The 24058-nt window shown below is 39.2% G+C and overlaps 1 protein-coding gene across 1 annotated transcript in view; it reads right to left on the bottom strand.

Annotated features, from left to right (window-relative positions):
- Positions 1–24058, bottom strand: part of Pka-R1 (protein kinase, cAMP-dependent, regulatory subunit type 1) — a 412780-nt gene that overhangs the window by 45138 nt on the left and 343584 nt on the right. The window lies entirely within an intron of this gene.

The following is a 24058-nucleotide window of genomic DNA, read 5'->3' as shown; positions in this document are numbered from 1 at the left end:
TATCTGTTGTAATTAAGTTGTATGTGGAAGCATCAAGATTACAAACAGTCAGTTGTAGAAGAGACCAAGATATAATTTTGTAAAATATTGTTTCATGTGTTATGTTGTACAATGAGGGAATGTAGAGCTGCTTTACACACAAGTGCAAACACAAATGAAATGTAAGTGGCAGAGTGTAGGTGTGAACCCTCGTCTGAAGTGCCACTTGTTTCAGGCTCAGAGGGGAATATGTGATGTTTGAAACATCACAGCATGTACAAAATTATCAAACTGTGTAATTAATTGGAAAGATTTGATTAGTGGTAGGTCATTTTTAATTATTTTTATATATATGTATATATAGGGTTTTTAGTCATCCATTTCACATCATCATATCATTTCTTTGTATCACGGCTATAATGTATTCTCAATGAATGACTTCTTGAGTAAGGTATTACATCATCACTCTTATTTATAGCTTGCAGTAAATTTCCTGTAGCCGAGGTCAGGTGACCGGACTCTACCATGCTCATTTTAGCCCATTACCAGGAAAAAGATGTCATCAAGCTTGCAAGAGTCCTTACTCCTTCCATATTCTCAAGAGACAGTTAAAGCCTTGTTAATGCCTACTTTTTGACGTTCGTTACATGATGATGCTTTGATTGCCCGGGAAAGTTCAACCTATGTGAATGGACGTTATGGAATAAGATGATGGATATGGCATATGGAGGGAGATTTTGGAGCATATATATATCCATGACAAGAACCAGAGAGCATCTATTGGTCAATTCTAATCTATTCTATCATTACATTGGAGGAGGGCTGTACGTCTTGACATCGAAGGAGGTCTTAACTTCTGAAGATCTTAACTTAGTTCACTTTGTAACTGAGTAGAGCACTACTCCAAATTACTCTCACTGAGACCTGATTATCTCAATGAAGAGAGTTAAAGTCAACGAGAGACCGGTTTTCAAAATCAAATCAAAATCTCTTTATTTGCAAATGAGGTGTCTACCCCGGTGGCAAATGTTACACTAAAATACATTATTGTCAAGCACTAAATATGAAATTAACAAGAGAAGAAAATTTTCCTATAATACAATATTATACAATTTATGCTAACAATGTTTTCTATTAAACACACAGCTCATCCTTAATAAATTTATATTGTTTACAAAATTCTACTTATAATATCTCCTGTACTACTTACAAATATAGTCAACTGATATACAGTATGTGGAATTACTTCAAATGATACTATACAACTGGTATAAGATTAATATTTACATTGCATTTATTTACTTTTTTTTTTTTAACCCGTTCTGGAACCTAAGTAGCATAACGACCTGCTGCGTCTTAACCAGAGCCCCTTTTGCCACCACTTTTCAGAGTTCCTGAAGGGCCTTCACAGCTACCGTAGCGGTCCCAGGGCCCTCGAAGTCCCCACTGTACTTCATCCCTACAGGCAGTCCCCTACTTTGGCTGCCCAAACTCCTTAGACCAGGAGATGGAATTGATTTATTCACACACATTTTTTATTTACAATAACCTGCACTGGTCGAATGCCTTCTAACATTTCATTTATTTTCTCTTTGCTGTTTATTCTCTTCTTGAATATCTGTACAGATTTTGGGAAAGGATCAAACACTACCCCTGGTAAACTGTTCCACTCCTTCACACCCTTCCCAATGAATGAAAATTTAGCCCTATCGCTTTTGCTAAAATTCCTTCTAATTTTGTACTTGTGGTCTGTCCTGCCGATATAATTATTTTCCAACTGAAGCCTCTCACGGATATCTCCCCATGCTTCTTCTCTTGTATAGGCTCTATATAATCCTATAAGTCTAGTTTTCTCCCTTCTCTTACTTAAAGTTTCCCACCCAAGTTCCTTTAACATTTCTGATACACTTCTCTTTCTCCTGAAATCCCCTGTTACAAATCTTGCTGCTTTCCTCTGCACACTATCTATTTCTTTTATTAGGTATTCATGGTGAGGATCCCAAACACTGTTTGCATATTCCAATAATGGACGAACCATACTCAAGTAACTTTTTTCTTTTAATTCTTCACTGCATCCTTTAGGTAGCCTCATTATGACATGTAATGATCTGTATGCTTTCCCCCAACAATGTCATCAACATGACCCTTCCAGTGCAAATTACTTTCAAATCTCACACCTAAGTATTTGCACTTGCCATTTTTCGGGATAACTACCTCACCCAAAGTATATTCAAATTCAGTTTTAAAGCTCCTGTTTGTAAAAGTTGTAACAGTTGATTTGCCTCCATTAACCTTCATATTATTTTCTTCAACCCATTGGATACTTTCAAGGTCCCTTGTAATTCTGAACAATCCTCAATGTTGTTCATTTCCCTATAAACAATTATGTCATCTGCATACAATCTTATTTTTGATGTTATATTGTTCCCTAAATCATTTGCGTATATTAAGAAAAGTAACGGACCGATTATACTACCCTGTGCAGTTCCCTTCCAAACTTTCTCTTCCTGAGATACATTATTTCCTACTTTGACTTTCTGAAGCGTTGAATTTAGAAATGTTTTTATCCAACGTGTAACCCTTACGTCCAATCCTATTCCCTCCAATTTCTTTAATAATATTCCATGTTCCACTCTATCAAAGGCTTTGGAAAGATCTATGGCTATGCAATCTAACTGACCTCCTGAATCCAACTGATCTGATATGTGCTGCTGAAATCCCACCAGTTGTGCCTCACAAGAAAATTTCTTTCTAAATCCATACTGGCTCCTCATGAACCAATTTTTATCATCACATATCCCTCTGATGTACTTCGATATTAAACTCTCCAGTAGTTTACAAACTATACTGGTCAGGCTGATTGGTCTGTAGTTCTCTGGTTTCCTTTTATCACCCTTTCCTTTATAAATTGGTATTATTATAGATTCCTTCCATTCCTTTGGTATTACACTATTATTTATGACATAGGGCCGGTTCTACCACCTACTGGTAAAGTAGCGCATAATTTGCCCTCCACGTAAAAGGATGTTTCCGTCCAACCACTCCCAGGTAGCGCTATCGGCAGCATAAATCGTCGATACCCGGCGCGTAATTTATCGGCCACTTCGAGGGCCCGATAAGACTTTACCTGCCGGGCAAGTTCTGAGAGCTGAACATTATTAGCTGTATTTCTGGTGATATGCAACTCAAATTAGCTTAGTAAACTGAAAAAAAAAACAGTATACTGTAACAGTGATCGATATTGTATTGCAGGATTTTGAACATTAGTGCTTCCCTTTAGTTGCAACGGTCACACCAGCCTCTCGCATCGGTAGCGCAGGGAACACATTTTATACGTCAAGCTTTCGTAAAGAAACTGTAAAAGGATATAAAATCAAAATCTATTTCGAAATCATTTCAAATGGGCTTTAATTTTCTACTTTTTCAGTTCCGGACACAAGATATATATTACTGTATGTATCCTAGCCAACACAAGCGTTTTCGTAGCGTAATGGTTAACACGCTCGCTTCGTAATACGAAGTGTGCAGGTTCGAGTCTTTATTTTGACGAATCATTTTTATTTCCATTATTAGCGTTGTGTTAATCTGTATGCCTCTTTTCATACGTTCTTATCACAATATTATGTCTACTAGGGAAATTGCTTTATATGTATGCTACTTATAGCAAGTGATGTTATGATTAATAGCACATAGGACTGTCGCCCAGGTAGCAGATTCCCTATTAGTTGTTTACATAGTCTTGTAAATTATTTCGAAGAAATTGGAAACTATTCCATTCCCGAATTCCTCTTCCTATGAACGGATATTTATCCCGATTAGTTCTTTACATTTACAGTACCTTCCATCTTTATCTTCATAAAGTTAAAAATTAAAATGAAATGCTTTATCAATAAATGGACGCATCTGGAACTAAAAGAGGTCACAGAACTAGTTGCAAATAGAGCATCGCGGAGATACTTAATCAATTCACAGAAGCCTGCAGATAGAATGCTCAAAGGCAATAGGCCTAAGTCCGTAAAGAAGATGTGTGTGTATATACGTATATGCAAGCGCGTAAAAGAGATTTAAGAACAACGGCAGGGAACGAAAATACATTTCAAAATGTAAATTAGATATACGATGAAAACCTGCGTACCTTCTATTACGGAGCGAGCGACTTGACCAATCTACTACGAGAATACTTTTCAAAAACGCTGCCTTACATGACAGGTTATAACTGGTGTAAGAAAATGTAATCTCAAGATTTTAATCCCAGTTAGGTTTTGATATTGAAGATCATAGATTAAAATCACGAAAGCTTGACATGAATCGTTGTCCATAACTCTTAAGACTCCCCTTATTAGGCTTTATGGTGATAATCAGCAGACGCAAGCACAGGGAAATAAGACAATCGAAATGGGTTTCATGCATCTGACGCTAGATAGCACCACACTCGAAAGCAAGAAATCGCTGAAAATCAGTCTAGCCAACTTCGTATATCGGTGTCTAGCTCCGGGTAGCTACCTAGCCAAAGTACCAGCCGATTTACACCTCCAGGTAGTTTACCTCCCGGGCAGCTGCCAGCCACTTTACCAGCAGATGGCAGAACCGGCCCGTAGTCAAAGAGAAATTTTAAATATGGCACTATGTACCACCCCATTGTCTTTAATACCTCCCCAGTAATTTGATCACTTCCTGCTGCTTTTCCTTGCTGAAGCAGTTGGATTTCTCTGAAAATATCTTCATTTGTGAATGAGAAGCTTCTTGTTTCCCTCTGTGTCTCTCCCTCTCTATCTTCTGTTTCAGTTTCCAACTCTTGACAATCATCTACTGAATCTCTGAATTCCCTACTAAATAGGTTTGTTTTCTCAGTATCTGTTAAATAGTGTTCAGCCCCTTCTCCCACCATTGTAGGAATTTGGATTCCTTTTCCTTTTTGATTCCTGATATATGAATACAGCTTTTTCCATTTCCCTTTGTGGTCATTACCCTCTTGAAGTATGCCATTCATATAATTCTCTTTTGCTTCCTTTTTCACTCTATTCAGTTCCCTCATTAGCTGTTTTCTGGTTTCTCTACTCTCCCTACCCTCTTTGATTTTCCTGTTTACTATTCTACATTTTCTTTTTAATTTTCTTATTTCCCTTGTGTAATAAACAGGGTCTGAGGTCATTTTACCCTTCTTAACAGGTACAAATCTCTTCTCTCCTTCCCAAATGATTCCTTTAAATTTAGCCCAAAGTGTATCCACGTTACTCCCTTCACTTATCCAACAACTGAATTGTGATTTAAGGTAAGTCCCAAATTCATCAACTTTAGTTTTTCTGTACAATTTCTTGTCTTGTGTAACCCTCTTATTAAGCCTTTTTGGTACGAGTCCTACATCCATTATTACAGCCTTATGGTCTCCTATTCCTTCAATTACCTCACTTTTAGCAACAATTTCCCATGGTTTAACCAAGAATACATCTAGTAAGTTATTGAGACAAGTCTGTTCTTGTACTACTTGTGTAAATCCTCCCTCCCAAATTAAATTATTTGCCAGTTTCTGTTCATGGGCTTCACTTGCAGCTCCATTCCATTCAACTTCAGGCAAATTTAGATCTCCCCCAATTATTACCATATCATTATTATTGTTTTTATGAGTATAATCTATTATTTTCTCAAAGATTTCCATGTCTCTTTCCTCTCTTCCAGGCCTGTATGTTCCTATAAGTCCCACCTCCTTCATATTATCACAAACTAATTTTATTCCTAATATTTCATCCCTTTCATCGGTAAACCATTCATGTGAACAATAAGTTTCCTTCACCAGAATAAACACCCCCCTCCCTTTTTATCTCCTCGGTCTCTACGATAGACTGTGTACCCTTCTGGAAATACTTCTCTATTACCCACCCCTTCTTTCAACCACGATTCCACTCCTATCACCAGATCAGTCTCATAAGATTCCATCAATGTACCGAATTTTAATTGTGTATTTACTACACTTTGACAGTTTACCAAGAGCAATCTCAGACCCTCTTCCTCCCTAAAACTTGACTGTTGCGATTGGGTAACTTGAAATTCCTTACTATCCTGAGTTTCTTTTTCTAGTTGACTGAGCCAGCTTGAAGTACAGCTGGCTCTTTCTACTAGTTTTCCTGGTCAGTATTATAACTCAAGGGAGTTGCCTGTTTTATAGTACATATCTTAAGATTAATAAAATCTAGAACAATATTTGCTATCTTTCGTTTACCTGAATTGTTTAGATGGAGGCCATGTTTTGTATAACAGTATCTCTCAAAACTGCTGCATTCAATAACCTGAGTATTCCGAAAATGTTCACAAATTTTAACAATATCTGTATTGCCTTGTCCACTTCAATGTTCACACATGAGGCTCTACTCAAACCATGCCTGTGGGGCACATTCACTACAAAGACGTTAGTGTGGGTCAGCTTCCCTAGTGTATGTTTAAGTTGTGATCTTACATTCTTTGCATCGTCGTGAGCTACGTCGTTCGTCCCTATACCGACTGGTATAGGACAGGAGAAATTTTGTTATATATTTAGGTATGGTACAATTCTGTAACACGGAAGAATACAAGTGTATTCTCTCCATGAATGTAACCCAAGAGGGTTTTGCTATTGAAATTAGGACTCATTACAACTTTATGTAAGGAGTACTGTAGGAAATGTTAAAGTCAGGAAAATCATTGTTTAATTAATGAGCTATGCACGCATCAGAAATAGGACTGGTACCTACAATGAGAGATGACGACACCAGCACGAGAGGTCCATCAAACATCAGCTGCTACATAGATTGTGTCCAGATAACAGAGTCTACAAATGGTGAGTACTGGGATAAATTACTGCAAGTCTCAGCGCAACAGTTCAGTCTATTAAATGTTATTTCATTCAATTTTTCTTTTGCTTACGTAAGTTCAGAGATCATATATGCGCAGTCACGTTTTTCATCCTCATAAATAGTTATTTAATTAGTTATTGCAGAAATTCTTATTAATGATCCTTAACTTCCAAATTAGTGTGTATTTAATGGTTAGTGTCAGTCACCCCTCCTCTGGGAGTATTTAAAGTATCATTACCTATTATTATTATTATTATTATTATTATTATTATTATTATTGTTATTATTGTTATTATTATTGTTGTTGTTGTTGTTGTTGTTGTTGTACCGGGTGGTACACCCCCACGCTGCTAATTCAAACTTTGCGCCAGTTGAAACTCCTCTCCTGGAGGAAGTCTGAACTTTATCTACTGTGTTAATTTTCAAGTTTTTCAGAAGATGTCCCTACTTGTAAATTTTGAAGTTTCTGAACTGGGTCGTTTTCGACGTATTTTTGTTTTGCCTGTAGTAAGAAATGTGGACATTCTCTTCCAGATGGCACTACTGAAGAACTATAATTGTGCACCCTAGTGCGAAGTGAATGAACTGTGTTTTTTGGAGAAATTTTGAATTCATAAGTTTGTTCTTTGTTAAATTTCTTTCAGTTATTGTTTAAGTTGGCAATATTAACCCTTTCTTTCCGCCAGTTTTGAATTTAACCAATAAGGAATTTCTGTAATTAATTTTCCACCAATAATGTGTTTCTTCTTCATCTTGTGTAGGGGTTTTCGTGGTTAGCCAATAAAATGATTGTGGGCGGGTGTTCTCATTCCTGAAACGCCTCGAACTTTCCCCCGAGGGTATATAAACTGCTGATTTTCGGGTCTCCAGGCCACTTCAGTAACATCTATCAGTGTGTAAAGTACGTAGCAGGGGGCGGGTAGCGCCTCTTTCTTCGGGCAGCAGTTCAACCACCAGGTAATGGCCGTTTAATAACTTCTTTTCTTGCTAGCTCAGCAGTTTAACTCTCGGGGCAGGTCCGAAGCCTTTCTACCATATAACTTTTCCCCTAAAATGTAAAGACACTTAGTATCAATTCTATCTTTTAAACTACATATTGGGATAGAGTGTGCTTAACCCTCTCGAGCTCCCACTCATATTGTGTTGAGGTGAACTTATTTTCTCAACCGTTTCTTCCTTAATGTAATGTAAATTGTCTCCTTCTATAAGTCCCTCTCTAGTATGGGATTAGCCCTTGCAGTAACAGCCTAGTGCCAAGTAGGTTTTATATAAAGTGTATTAGGAGTGCAAGAACGCCTCCTCTCAAGTTGGTATTTTAGAGGCCATGTAATTGACCTGTTTCTTTACTTAATAGGCCTCAGTAGGTTGGGTATTTTTACCCCTGTTTTCATGTCCTTGGAGGACAACTTGAAAGTGGAGTTTGGTGTGGCCTTTGATAGGCTCGAACTTAAGAGCAGGTTGCTCTTTCCAAAATTTTGTTTTCTGCGCACCTCGAGGAGGCTTTACTGTGTAATTGGGAGCAAGTGCTCCTGGGCATGATAGGGGTCTTCTGCCCCTTTGTTGAATTCTATATATCGTAAGGTTGGGCTTATAGCTCAAGAATTGTGTGTCTGGCTCTCGGAGCCCAAATCCTGTAATCACTGTAATTGTACATTTTCGAATTGTGTTTCGGCTACTGAGTACCTGTTCTATTTGTTATTTCTTAATCTTGAAAAGAAAATATAACCTTGTTAAATTTTATCTTAACTTTAATTTCGTAGTTTGAGACCTGTTCATCCCCGCACCTTCTTTCACCTCTGCACATCCACTATACTCCGTAACAATTATTATTATTATTATTAGCGAACCATATCAAGAGAGAGACCATCCAGGGTGGTTTGTGGATAACCTCGGAACAGCTGCAATTTGGATACCAGATCCAGGAAAAGTCCCAGTAACACAACATGGATGCGATGACGGTTTTGTTTGGGTACAGACTGGGGGAATCACTATTGTAAGCTGTTATTTTACACCAAATGAATCTGTTTCCAACTTTCAGATGAAACTTGATGGTCTTGAGGACGTAATACGCAGAATGGAAAACAAACTAGTGGTCGCTGGTGACGTAAATGCTCAAGCGTTGGAATGGGGCATGCCACAAACAGACTCCAGAGGACGTCGTATAATGGAGATGGTAGCCAGAACAGGTTTGGTGGTCAACAACATTGGAAATGTACCAACATTTCGACGGCCAGGATGTCAGGGAACAATACCGGATGTAACCTTCTCATCAGAGGATATTACGCCTAAGATTTGCGAATGGAAAGTGATCGAGAACTACACGGGGAGCGATCATCAATATATCATCTTTCGACTGCTCCAAGAATCTCCTCAAGAAAGAAACATCTTACGCAGGCCAGCACGGTGGAACATAGCCGGTATTGACAAGGAAACGTTCATTGATGTAATTCGGAATGGAATGGACAACATAACTGAAAAATGTTTTGCTCGTAGAGGGAAAGAAGCAGCTGGTGTATGTGTTGAACTCACTATGCAGCTAATCCATCAAGCATGCAACGCCTCAATGTCCCGAAGGAGACCACGAAACAGCAAGCGCCCAGCGTACTGGTGGACCGAAGAGATTGCTGAACTGAGAAAGAATTGTCTGCGACTTCGACGCAGGGCTCAGAGAATGAGAGGCAGTCAAGAGAATACCTCAGTCACAGCAGAGTACAAGTCAGCGAAGAAGGAACTCCGTAATGCAATCAGAAAAAGTAAAGCCGATAAATGGTGGGCACTGGCTAAAGAAGTAGAAGATGATCCATGGGGACAAGGTTATAAGATTGTCATGAAGAAACTCGGGACATTTTCAACCCCGAGTGCGGATCCGCAAACAATTAAACAAATTGTGGATACACTATTCCCAGACCATCCAGAGAGGATTGACTGTGACGACGAAAAAGAACTGGATGATATACCCCTCTTTACTGCAGAAGAGCTGAATAGAGCTATTAGCTCTCTTAGAAACAAGAAAACTCCAGGACCAGATGGTATACCTGGAGAAGTGCTAAAGATAATAGCAGAACTATGCCCAGAACTGTTGCTGAATATGTACAATCATTGCCTGCAAACGGGTGTTTTTAGTCCCCGATGGAAAATGGCTCGTTTGGTTCCGATCAGCAAAGGAAAACTTGGTGGTTATAGACCTTTATGTATGCTGGACACAGCTGGAAAAGGCCTGGAGAAACTTCTGCAGCCCAGAATCCTCTCAGCAGTTCAACTAGCAGCGGATCTATCTGTTTGCCAACATGGATTTCGGGGAGGACACTCGACGCTAGATGCAGTGTGGGAGGTGGTGAATACAGCAGAAAGGGCACAAACGGGCAACCATCATTCCCGTAAATTGACACTTCTTGTGACCCTGGATGTGAAGAATGCCTTCAATTCGGCAAGATGGAGCGACATGTTGGTAGCTCTTGAAGAAACTTTCAAGCTACCACAATATCTTATGCGCATAATGAGATTACTTCAAAGGTCGCACTCTGTTGTATGATATGGAAGATGGAGAAAAGACAAAGCGTCTGACGGCTGGTGCAGCGCAGGGATCGATCCTTGGTCCAGATCTTTGGAACATAATGTATGATGGCTTGTTACGTTTGGAGATGCCAGAGGACACGAAGCTTGTGGGCTACGCTGATGATGTGGCCGCCTTGATAGTAGCTCGTAATGTTGAAATAGCTCAAATTAAACTGAACCAGGTGATGCGGCGCATAAAAGAATGGATGATGAGCCACAGTTTAACATTAGCCGAACACAAAACGGAGATAGTTCTTCTGACGAGGAAAAGGATCGAAACTCTTGTACCAATGACTGTTGGAGAGTTAGTGATAGAAACATCTGCGAGCACAAAATATCTAGGAGTGACACTTGACTCCAAGCTCACATTCTGGACTCATATTCAGAGAGCGACAGACAAGGCAGTAAAATACATGACTGCACTTAGCAGACTAATGGGAAATATTAAAGGTCCGAAATCCAGTAAATAACGTCTTCTCATGTCGACGGTTCAGTCAGTGCTTCTATAGGGTTCTGAAATCTGGGCTGAATCCTTGAGATTTGGTTGGTATCGGAGAAGTATAGCTGCCGTACAATGGAGAGCGGCTTTACGTATTGCATGTGCATACCGCACTGTTTCCGAACCGGCAATCCTCACGGTGGCAGCAATAGCCCTAATAGACCTACTCGCATTGGAGCGGCATGAAATCTGGCGTACCAAAGGAGAGCTGGGAAAGAAATGTGCAAAGAAGCGCGCCTTCAGTCAACTGATGAGGCGATGGCAACTCAGATGGGAAAGTGACCCTCGAGGCAAATGGACCAAGCGACTGATACCACGCTTGGATATCTGGGTTGAAAGGGCCCATGGTGAAGTAAATTACTACCTCACGCAGCTTCTAACAGGACATGGATATTTCCGGAAATTCCTGCATAAAGTGGACAGAGCGAGTGACGCAGCATGCATATATTGCGATGATATTGACGACGTATCTCACGCCTTTTTTTGTATGCGGCCATTGGACAATTCAGAGAAGATGTGTGGAAACTGAACTAGGAGAATTGACAACAGATAATGTTATTTCGGCGATGCTGCGAAACCAGGAATCCTGGGATCGCGTGGCAGTACATGTGGCGGATATCCTTCGTCAGAAGAAAAAGGATTTGGAAGCATACGAACGTTCGTAAAGGAGAAATGAAGAAAGAAGACGTCTGAAAGACAAAGCACGATATCACCCTGAAGTAATGCGAGAGCGGTTCCGGGGTGATGACTCACATCGTGGGAAAAGGGTGTGTGGTTTTTAGTGGGTAAGAATCCCACACACTTGTGGAGTGCAGACCCTTCACAAGTGTCTTTTTGAAGATTTTCCACAATCCCTCGTAAAAAAAAAAAAATATATTATTATTATTATTATTAATTGTCAACTATCGCCTTCAAGCCGTAAGTTTGAAGGCTGGTGCCCATGGGATATTGCTTATGGAAAAGTTTATGAGCAAGTATTTATTTATATTAAAATTAAGGTGACCCGGCACGTCAGACATTGTCACACATCCGTGGTGCAAGAGTGGCTACGTGACATGCCGAGAGAAAGGATAGGGATGCCCTTGTGTAGCAGATCATGTTGTGGTAGCCATGAGAGGAATGTATGTAAACTTCGAGCTGGCCTTTCCACAACCTACAGCATGGAGAAGTTTACGACAACGATCGTAGTGTAAGGGGTACAGGTTGCTACTGGGTTGGGCGTTGAGTGCTTGTGACAAGCAGAAACTGTAAAAGTTCTGTGTGGACATGATGAATAGGATGGAAGATGATAGTTTTCTTAATAAGCTTGTGTTCATTGAAACTTTCACCTTAGTGGTACAGTAAACCACTGCAATGCGAGGATATGGAACACTCGGAAACCGACAAACTGCCTGGAACATACCCGGGACTCACCAAAACTCAATGTGTTTTGTGCATAAAGTTCCATGAAAGTGTATGGACCAATTTTTTTTTCATGAGAAGACTAACTGGCATCACATATCTACATATGTTTCAAAACTACCTTATGCCACAGCTGTGAGGGGATATGGTAGAAAAAGTTATTTTTCTTTTAAAGTCCAAAGGGATCCATGATATAAACCCTATTATGAGTAAGCCTCCATATTTATATCATGTGAATATTACGTATTTGAGACTGATGGTACGCCTTCCACATAAAAATCAGATCTATTGACAGATAAAAAATAGAAATACCAAAATCAACCTAACTCACTTTAAGTTGACTTTCAGGAATTTTTTTTCTTTCAGCAATTTTTTTCCCTTCAAACGATAGCATTTCAGTTAAAACAGAAAATCTGCCTGTTTGTGTTTTATGTACGGACTCCATGAGATCGTTTTCCATTTCTGGATATTGTGCTACCCCCAAGGCCTCTACACAATTGCTGATGGATGAACATATCCTATTGTCAAGCATGCTTCATTTGTTCAACTGGTCTGTTTTCGGATATCTGCATTTTCAAATTCAAAGTCTCTTTCAGGTCGTAGATCATGGTTTTTCCTGGTAACTTTCCGAGTTATATCCCACACATCTTCATGTTAACTACTGAGTTTAAATTTCCATACTGGTAAGTATAGGACTCAAATATGAAATAGTAAATATTTTCAATTAAGATTTTATCTGAATAAGTCAAACCTAGTAAAATTCAAAATAAAAGTTATAATATATCCAGCTGAAGATGGCCTGTAAGGCCTAAAACTAGTACTGCAATGTAATTTAAAATGAAAATACATATATTTGTGAATAGCACTGATTAAGTGTTAACATCCAACCCTTATAACTGTGAAAAATAAAATAAAAGTCAAAATTGATTATCCGAACACATCACAGCCAGTAAGTCATTGTGAAACTTTTGCACTACTTCACCTCTTTTGTATTGGTTATAATGTAAAAATGCATGGAAACAAAAACAATCTTTTGAAAAAGAAAAAAAAAAAAAAAGAGCTCCCTGTGTGTATGCATTTGAACCATTCGAAGTGTCAGCACTTTGACAAACACTGTGGCGTGGAGAGTCAGGCCGAACACCCAGCTATCTGTCTGATCAGGGTCAAGTGAGCTCAGCTTATATTCAGTTTGGGGCTCCTACGTCATCAGATAACGTGATCTCTTCAAAGTTGATTATCTCGCGAATCCCTTGACGGATTTTCTTGAGATTCATAATTTGAGACGTTTATGTTATGCTCTTCAAAATGACATATAGTTCAAGTCGCTGAGATTATTATAATAGTTGTTTTAAAATTTTTCCACATCAAATGTTCGCAAAGGGGTGACGTTCATATCCAGACCATACCAGGTAATGCAGGCTACACGTGGCGTCAGGCGGGTAGTCTATCTTGCCCCTACAGCTACATCACATACACAGCTGTCGCCTGCTCGCTCCTCCGAACCTAAACAAACCAAGTTTGCTCTGAACGTCTTGCGTGATGATGGAATAATTAATAATCAAATAACACGGCATGTACAGGTCGTAACCGGTACAGCCCTCAGGCCACAGGAGAAACATAGCACTATCAAACAGTTTTGATATGGTAGAATAACTGGTCTTTTCTCATACTTCGGTAGTCAATAACAATATTTCACCTGGTGTATTCACTTCTAAAGTTCCGACCACAATGTTGGCTATATAACGCCCCATAGCATCTGAAGTTTCGCCAATGACACCCATATCTTCTTCCCGCGAGTTTCAGATCTTATTTTGTTTAATGTTTTTTCGTAACACTGCGGCAAATAATTCTTACGTAAAGTTGATTCATGTGTTTTTCCGAAAATCCACATTGAGTTTATACAGCGGAATGTTTGCAGATACAAATACATCACATAATTCTTTCCTGAATTGTGAGTACTTGCCAGAAGTTGAAGCAACTGAAGGCAGTAAGCGCAGAGTTGCAGGTTTATTTGAAACACGCTGAAGGGCACGAATGTATTTATCGCGACCGATATGTTGCGTTACAGTAAATCATCATTCAGCAGCTACTTTAGTTCCACACAGTTTGTAAAACAATCTGCTTCCATCGATAAAAAACACATTGTCACCAAATTCAGATACTAGTTTTTGAAATGCACTGACACGGATTTATTTTAGGCATTTTGAAAGCATCAATGAACTAATATCTCTCGTCGTGAACTATGCGGAACTGAGACAAGAATATCCACCCCTTCCCCTTTCTACCCCGCCACAGCTGACCTTGGTCAACAGAGCAGGTAACATTCCATTCCGCTAATAACTGGTTTGTGACGAAAACAAGAGTATCTGTATACCTACCCCCATAACCTTCAGCATCCAAGATATATATTTTATTACTAATAGCAATACTGAAATATTTTATTTCAATATTTTAAATTATCTTGTGTCAGCTACTAGCTTGTTCTTAACTCTGAGAGACGTAACTCCCTCATATAAAGCTGTGACATGACTAAGTCGGGAAAAAAAAAAAGACCTTAAAAGGCCGATTTCTCTAAAATATGACCCAAAAAATCTACAAAACTTAAAAAATGCTCTTAAAATGAAAAAATAGCAAAAAATGCAAAAAGATGCAAAATAAAAATGACATATTTGAAGACGGGGTTGCCCGGCCGAAGTTTGTATGTGCTTCAGCATTGTTTTAGACACCTCAGTAAAAAAATGACATGTCATCAACATCCGGGCCCTAGTTATGAGGATGGAGGAGGGAAGGATACCAAAACAGGTGTTGGAGGCTAAGATGGAAGAAACGAGGGCAAGAGGGAGGCACGGAGCAAGATGGGTGGACTCTGTCAAGAACAGTACAAGAAAAAGAAGACTGGACTGGAATACAATTACTGAAGAGGAATGGTGGGGTAGTGCCATAAACACCTTGACCTGGCAGGAGCCGGACAAGGGGAAATGAAACTGATAACGATGCAGAATGTTTGATCAAAAGATCAAAATATGTGACGCTCTCCAGGAAACCATACCTTAAGTTGTGCGACACAATTTTATACTACAAAGGAAAAAAAATGGGAAAGGCCAGATATATTGATTTTTATATTTGAACACCACCAATTAGCCTGATCTTTGAAATACGTGATGGAAGCAGTGACAGTGATATCACCATCCGTAAAAGTCTTCAAAAGAAGCTTGGAAACAGGCCGTGCAATCTAACAAAATCATACCTAAAATCGCAATGGTAGTTTAACATTGGAGACTTATGATATGATTTTTTCAATGATATTCCTACATTTTCTTCTTGTATCAAAATATGCACAAGCTCAAATAACCAGCTTGTGCATCAAGACAATCTATTGTTACAATTACAGACTCTATTTACTGGGCTGCATATTTATAACTATACTGCCTGCATATGAGCCCAGTCATAGTGATGTGAGGCACAGGAATCAAACATGATTGTTGTTTCCGCTACAGTTGGCGGAGATATGGAGTGAGGTATGTGTAACTCTCTCCCTAGTGGAGCTAATATTCAGGAAGTTTATAATGATTCCTTTCCTCACGTTTCAATTCCAGTAATGATAGTTAATGTGATCATGGAGCATTGCGAAGGTAATATCTGACGTGCTTGCTGTATTCCACTACCTTACATGTCAGTGGTAATTACAGATGTTTAATGCATACTTACACTTCTTTTTATAACCATTTATGATAGAGTGTGTCTGAGGTTTTAATCCAAAGGCCAGAATTGGTTATCATTTTCTCACATATAGTCTAAAATTTCTTCTTGTATAATTTCTTGTAGGACAAAAATCTTCAACCTGTTCTCATTACAATAACTAAAGAAAATATTTTTACAGAAATTGACACTTACACAATTTAGTTCTACCTGGAATATATAGATAGATAATGCCTTTATTGGTGGTGAAGTTAGGGCTCTAGGCCCTCCCTTACACTTAACCACTAGAGAGTATACATTTACATAACTTATAATTTTGAATAATAATAATAATAATAATAATAATAATAATAATAATAATAATAATAATAATAATAACAACAACAACAACAGTAATAATAATAATAATAATAATAATAATAATAATACCACCGTGAAAGAAAAAAAAACTGGTCCCTTGCCAGGGTTACGGCGAAGAGTGGTAAATGACCAGAAGCCAGAAAACATCTTGAGGCAACCTCTAGGGCTAACAACCCTAGTTGTAAAAGGATGGGTACCCGTCCAAAGCAAAGTCAAGTCAAAAAGCATGATGGCACAACATTTCAAGAAACATACCCCAGGGGGTAAATCTTTGGATAAATCCCTCGTCGTGAACGCCACGGCGCACGAGTCTCATTCGGATTCTTGGGGAGACTCGACATCATGCAAGAGACGAATCGGAGCGTCTCGGTGTACCCCGAAAAGTCAAAAACTCAGGCCAAAATCTAAAGCCTTTCTAGCAACTTTCAACATTAATTCACTTACACAAACTGGCAAGCTGAAAACTCTCACCAAAGCTCTTCACGAAAATCAGATATCAATAATGGCCCTACAGGAAACAAGGTACCCAGATGAAGAGATTTTTGAATCCGAAGGCTACCGATTTTTCAAGAGCAAAGCGCAAAGAGGAATCCTCAATGGAGCTGTGATGCTTGGAACCGCGTTTGCTGTTAGAAAAAAGATCCTTAAATCAGTTGCAAATTTCGAACCTGTGAATGACAGATTGTCTATACTCACAATTAAATGCATGAACAAAACCTACGCCCTAGTTAACGCACATGCTCCTACGAACGATAAGAACAAGTCTGATCCAGACGAAGTTGATAATTTCTGGGACCTACTGGATGAAAAATTAAACAAAATCCCCAAACATCATGTCAAGCTTCTTTTGGGTGACTTCAATGCCCAACTAGGTCGTGAACAGAAGTACAAGAAAGTTATAGGAAATTACCCTACTCACAAAAGAACCAATCCCAGCGGCAAAAGACTGGTGTCCATTTGCGAAAATCACAACCTGCAGGTCATGTCGACCCACTTTCGCCATCTACCCAGAAAGCAAATGACTTGGCGTTCTCCCGTCCAAGCTCTCGGAGAGTTCCAAATTGATCATGTTGCAATCTCCAGGAGAAACAGCCCTGAGATTATGAATGTCAAGGTAAAGAAAGGCATCAATGTGGCCTCAGATCATTATATGTCTCTTATCAAATTCAAACCAATTCCCGCAAACACAAGGAAGACAACCAAACAGATCACACGCTTCGACAATGATAAACTTCGGCAAAGGGTCGAGGAGTTCCAGGAGAAGGCTAGACCAAATGACTGACTTTAACAACGCCAAAAGTCTCCTTGTTGTGGCCGCCAAAGACGTTGCAGAAATCAAGAGAAGCAAAAAGCATGCCTGGTGGAATAGTACCTGCGAATCAGTCCTCCAAGAAAGACTCAATGCATGGAAACAGTACTACTCTACGAAATCAGAAAATGATTGGGAAACCTACAAAACCCAACGTGCCCAAGCAGCTAGGGTGTTCAGAACTGAGAAACATGAATACAAAAAATCTCTCATTCAAAAGATAGAACAAAACTTTAGGAAGAATGAAAGCAGAGAGTACTACAGAGCCTTCAAACGCAAACTCACTGGCTATAATCCACCATCTCTATGCTTTGAGCGAAAGGACGGCACACTGGCGACGTCAAATGAAGAAAATTGCAGCATTCTGGCAGATTACTTCAAGAATTTACTTAATTGCTCTAAACCGCAAAGCGCCATTGAGACCAAGGAAACCTTACTCAGGTACCCAGACTCCAGACCACCCGAGAGAGATGAAATCAAGCGCCACATTGCCCGTCTCAAAAATAACAAAGCGCCGGGGGAAGACTCAGTAGTAGCAGAACTATGGAAATATGCCCCAGAGGAATCACTTGATATCTTGCAAAAGCAAATAGAAGAAATTTGGAACAAGGAGACCCTACCCGAAGATTGGAAAATAGCTTTGATCCATCCATTACACAAGAAAGGCAGCATGAAGAACATCAACAACTACAGAGGAATATCTTTGCTACCCGTGACTTACAAAATTCTATCACTTGCCATCCTGGAGCGTTTGGAAGCATAAGTCGAACATCAAATAGGTGAATACCAAGGAGGGTTCAGAAAAGGTCGCTCAACAGCTGAACAGATCCAAAATCTCAAAACAATCATCAGATATTGTACACTAAGGTCCAAGCAGTATGTGTCTGTCTTTGTGGACTTTAAGAAAGCGTACGACCCCATTGACCGGGAAGTCCTGCTAAACATCTTAAATGAATTTGGAGTTGATTTGAAACTGCTGGAATTAATTAGAGCCACCCTGACCGATACAAAATCCAAGGTGAAGTTCCACGGATGTCTCTCGCATTCCTTTGACATCAAAACAGGAGTCCGACAAGGTGATGGGCTATCCCCGATACTCTTCAACTGTGTTCTTGAAAAGATCATCAGAACCTGGCGGGTGAGATTACAGGAAACCAACTGTAGTCCATTGAGAACAGGAACCAAATCCAAGGGGATCGCAACAGATTGCTTAGCATTTGCCGATGCTATTGCTGTTCTCTCAAATGACATAGAAACCGCTAGAGCTCAAGTTGAAATTTTAAAGGAAATTGCCGAACAAACTGGTTTGCAGATATCGTTTGAGAAAACAGAAGTAATGACTAACATCAAAGAGGCTCCACCAAAACTCCATACAAAATACGGGGACATCACCCGAGTAGACAAATTCAAATACCTGGGTGAGATCATCATGAAAAATGGACTGAACAAAGAAGCACTTCAGGAGCGAGTACGCAAACTGGAAATAGCCTACCAAACGTCCCGCACAATCTACAACAAAAAATGCCTTTCCCAAAACACCAAGATACATCACTATGAAACAGTTCTGAAGCCAGTAGTTCTATATGCAGCCAAAACCCTGTCTCTAAATGCCACCAAAGGACTCCTTCAAGAACTGGAGAAAAGAGAATGCAAAATTGTGAGAGGAATCTTGGGATCAAAGTACAGAAATGGAATCCATCAAAAGAGATCCAACAAGGAAATCTACAGCAAAATAGAGAAAATTACCGACACAATCAGAAAAAGACGGGCACGATTTTACGGCCATCTGAAAAGAATGGACAGAAGATAGTTAACTAAAGAAAAATTGAACTTTTTTGATTCAAACCCCAAAACCACAATTTCCTGGTTTAGAAATACCAAAGAAGACCTGCAAATGCTACATATCTCAGCTGAAGACGCCCTTAACAGAGATCTCTTCCGCAAGAAAATATTGACGAACGGGCTAAACCGAGACGAGCAACCGAAGAGAAGACACGGTGCCCCTTGGACAGAGGAGCGTAAGCAGGCCCACTCACAAAGAATGAGGGAAATTTGGGCTCTAAAGAAGGCCAAGTTCAGTGTCAAATATAACAAGACTTGACGTGGTCCTGGATGGCCCCAGTGAATTATATATAATAATAATAATAATAATAATAATAATAATAATAATGAAAGAATCCTTAATTTTAAAATACACAAAATAACGTACACTTAAATGTCATTCATCCCATTCATTCCTTCATTCACTCAACAATTATCCACCAACCAGCAAATGCTTGCAGCAAGCCACTTTAAACTTGCGATGAGAAGGATTGTCTCTAATGTTTGCAGGTAGTGAATTCCATGACCTAGACACAGAGATTATGAAGGAGCGGCTGTACACAGCAGTGCGGTTTACAGGTATGGCAAGAGAGGAGCCAGATCTTGTATTGTGTTCATGATAGGACAAGAGGTAAGAAAAAGATGAAGACAGATAGTGGCGAGTGTTAGTGGAAAGTACTTTGTGCAGAAGTGATAGCATGTGAAACTCACGGCACTGGTGCACTCGAAGCCACGACAGCTCCTTATAATAAGGTGATATTTGAGCATCACATCGCAGATTAAAGATATATCTTATGCAGCTGTTCAGGCTCCGGTCCAGTTTCTTGTTACTGTCGCAGGTTATTTCAGTCAACACAGTGTCACAGTAGTCAAATATAGGTAATATAAGAGAGCGAATTATTTGTACTTTAAGTCGAACAGAGAATACATTAGTGAACCGTTTCAGGGGATATAAGCATTTATGTACTTTATTACATGTACTTATCACCTGTTGAGTCCAATTTAGGGCCTCAGTCATAATAATTCCTAAGTTAATCACTGAAGTAGAGTGAGGTATGATTTTATTGTTTAAAATTATTGGGAAGATGTCCTGTTGCTTGAGGGAATAACAACTTGAGTCTTATTTGGGTACATTAATAAACTGTTTTGATTTGCATAGTCACTAAGATGTTGAAGGTCAGAATTTATTTTAGTAATTGCAGTATCAATATCACTCGGTTTTGAATGATAGTACAATATCTGTACATCATCCGTGTTCACTTGCAATTTGCAGATTTTAAGAGCTTTTGATGATAAATAGCAGTGGTCCGAGAACCAACCCCTGAGGGACACCAAGGGTTTTACTGTACTTTGCCATCCTGAACTCAAATTTCCAACTGTCACACGTTGCTGGCGATTTTCAAGGTAAGATGAAAAGAAACAAAGTGATACACTATTAAAATTTAGCTCTCGAAATTTCTGCAGTAGTAACTGAGGATTGACAGTGTCAAAGGCACTACTGAGATCTAATAATGTCAGTTCAGTCATGTCCCGTTGGTCCATTGCACGCCTGATTCATCTGTCACTCGTAGTAAAGCTGTCACAGTGCTATGTCCTTTCCTGAAGCAAGATTGAAAGGGATTAAGGAGGAAATGCTTGGTAAGGCATTCAGTAACTTCTGTATGAACTAGACGTTCAAGCCCCTTGGATAAGGGTGGTAGGATGGATACTGGATGATAATCTGAAGGAGAATCTAACTTGGAGCTCTTCGGGATGGGTCTAATTAGTGCATCATTCTAAACATCTGGGAAAACTCCTTTTGTCAGGCAGTAGTTATATGGCAGAATAGCTCCTAAGATATCCTTAATAAGCGATATATAAATGTCATCATTACCCGTGGCATTAAATGTAATAGAGTATATCACACCTTTAACTTCATTCGAGCTGACATTTCTAAAAGATAATTGCTCATACACAGACTGCTGTTGTAACAAGGGTAGTGAATTTTTAAGGAAAGAGGGAGAGGCTATTCTTGGCCATGCAAAATGATCATTTAAAACCTCTAGCGATATGCTTGGTACATGTTGCTCTACGGCATTACCTATACCTAACGTGCGTAATTTACTCCATTTTTGTCTCGGGCTGTTATTTTTCATCAGTTCCTGAAAGTACTTATATTTAGAAGTCCTAATTAGCTGCTTGGTTCTGTTTCTCAGAATCTTGTATCGCTCGAAATCATCTGTGTCACGCATCTGTCTGTATTGTCCGTACAGTTTGTCACGAATGGCCATAGCAGATCTTATCTCGGCCGTTAGCCATGCGGAAGAATGGCGGATGATTCTTACCTGTTTCTTTGCTGCACTGAAGTTTGAGGATTGGACTTTGGTTTTGAAAACTCTGATGCGGATGAAGACCGAAAGATAAACAAGTTTTTAAAGTTGAGGTGTGGTTGTAAACAGATACAAGGGGAGTCAATGAAGTGATGAATTTTCTTTCGATAAGTATAAACAACTGCTTGAAGTTCCTCAGATCACATCATTTTACTGAAAAGAAGAATATGCCTGGGGTCATTAGTAATAAAAAAACTGGATGGTCCAACAGTAATTGAGAAGATCTGTGAGGCAGATAATCTCCCTCAGAATCTGCCTAAGAAGTTGGAAGTATGAGGCATGACTGCAGAAAGGACGAAATATTTGTTGAACAATATTCAAAAGTACTGCATAGCAGAAATAAGGGATTTGTTGTGCCCACGGCCAGGCAACATTAAGGTCGCTGAATCTGGGCCAACTAGCGAAATGTATTGTGTGTGCATTTAAATGAAGCGCCATGAAGAACGCTATCTATCACACAAAAATTGAACCAACTAGTGCAAAAATTTGGGACGTTGAAAAGATGTCACTACTAAAGTGATAGAGTAAGGTGTTGTTTTAAAGTTCCCTAAAATGACTGATTTTTTTTTTTTTTTAATTTTTTTTCCCCCACAGGTTGCAACAACTATTTCAAGAAGTTCGGACTTTTCTCCATAGATGCCTCTATTAAAGAACTGATGTCATGCACTCTGGTGCAAAGTGGAGTAACTACAAACTTAAAGAAATTGTGTGTTTATAGGTTTTCTAAACTGAATTGACTTTCCTTATTTTTGATACTTCAAGGTTGGCAACACTTCTTACTCACCCCGCCAGCGTTTGTTTCTGACTCATCAAAAAAAAAAAAAAAAAGTGTATTGATTTTTCAGCCAATCAGAGGCTTCTTGTAACTTTTACCTGTCCAATAAAATGAGGGTGTGTTCAGATTTAGTCCAGAGCCTTCTCGAACCTTCCTCTCAGGTATAACAGCTGACACCTTTTTGAGCTAACTTGTCTTATTGATCGTCGTATTACTGAGTGTGTGTGTTAAGAGAGGAGGCAGGGGTCCTCATTCATCAGAAGGCAGAACATCAGCCCAGGTAATGGCCACCATATTTCTATCTCTGCAGTTATCTCCGCAAGCCGACCTGAGAGGAAGGTTCCATATCTTTTGTAATATAATGGTAAATTTTCTAAAGTGTAAATCTTTCTTTCTGCTCATGTAATAGTTCAAGTAAATCAAGTACTTAAACTGAAAACCGGGGATAGAGAATGCGGACCCTCTCGAGTTCCCCTTCAATTTATCTTGAGGCAACTATGATTTTGTAACTGCCTTTCTCTTGTAGATTGTAAATTAACTTGTCCATTTAGTCACCTCAGTAGTTTGGGGTTACCCTCTGCATCATCAGGCCACAAGCCCAAGTAGGGTTTTAATTTCTGATTTCGAGGAGCGCAAGTGTTCGCCTCCACACATTTTGATTTTTGGGCCAGTAACTGAACCTGTTATTATCTACAAAGACCTGATAGAATGGGTACTCGATACCTCTGAATTGTTTCTTAAATCCAACTGCTACAGTCTTGTCAAATGTAGGTTGTGCCTAAGAGGCCGGAAATTGTGAAGTATTATGCAAAGGTAAAAGTTAAGAGTTGCCTTCAGTAGGCCGTAAGTGTTTGGGAGCGCAGTCTCCTTGGGAGAATTGGTAGTGAAATAGATATTTGTGTAATTTTGAGTGGTGCCTTTGGAAGGCCGTAACTTGCATTCGTTGGAGCAAAGTGCTCTTGAAAATTGTGTTTTGTGTCTATCTAACTAAACCCAACATTAGCGATGTTGGGACCTTTGTAAATTATGAGCTTGAAGCTCAAGAATGTAAATTACCTATTCTTGGTTTTTCTGTTTTGTACCAAAATTGCTCTGTACCTGAAATCTTGTTCTTTCACCAAGTGAAGAGTTTTGTTAAAATTTAAGATCTGAAAAGAAATATAACCTTTATTTTAAAGTTTTAAATTAATCTTGGACTATCGCAGATAGACCCATTCCAGCCCGCACCTTCTTTCACCTCTGTGTTCCACAGAATACCAATAATAATTATATTATTATTAATCTTGTTGGTACATCTTAAAACAGAACTTCTGCATGTATGAGTGTTGCAAGACTACAACATCCTGTTTCACTTTTTTAAAATTTTGGATGTGTTTACATATTTAATTTCCACAAAATAAAACTTTTAAATATTTATGAAAATTATTTTAATATGCAAAGCTGACATTCTGGCATCCAGTGAAA

The sequence above is a fragment of the Anabrus simplex genome, chromosome 1 (genome assembly GCF_040414725.1).
Source record: "Anabrus simplex isolate iqAnaSimp1 chromosome 1, ASM4041472v1, whole genome shotgun sequence".
In the NCBI taxonomy this organism is placed as follows: Eukaryota; Metazoa; Arthropoda; class Insecta; order Orthoptera; family Tettigoniidae; genus Anabrus; species Anabrus simplex.
Note: the sequence above shows the minus strand (reverse complement) of the source record. Positions and strands in the feature narration are given on the sequence as shown.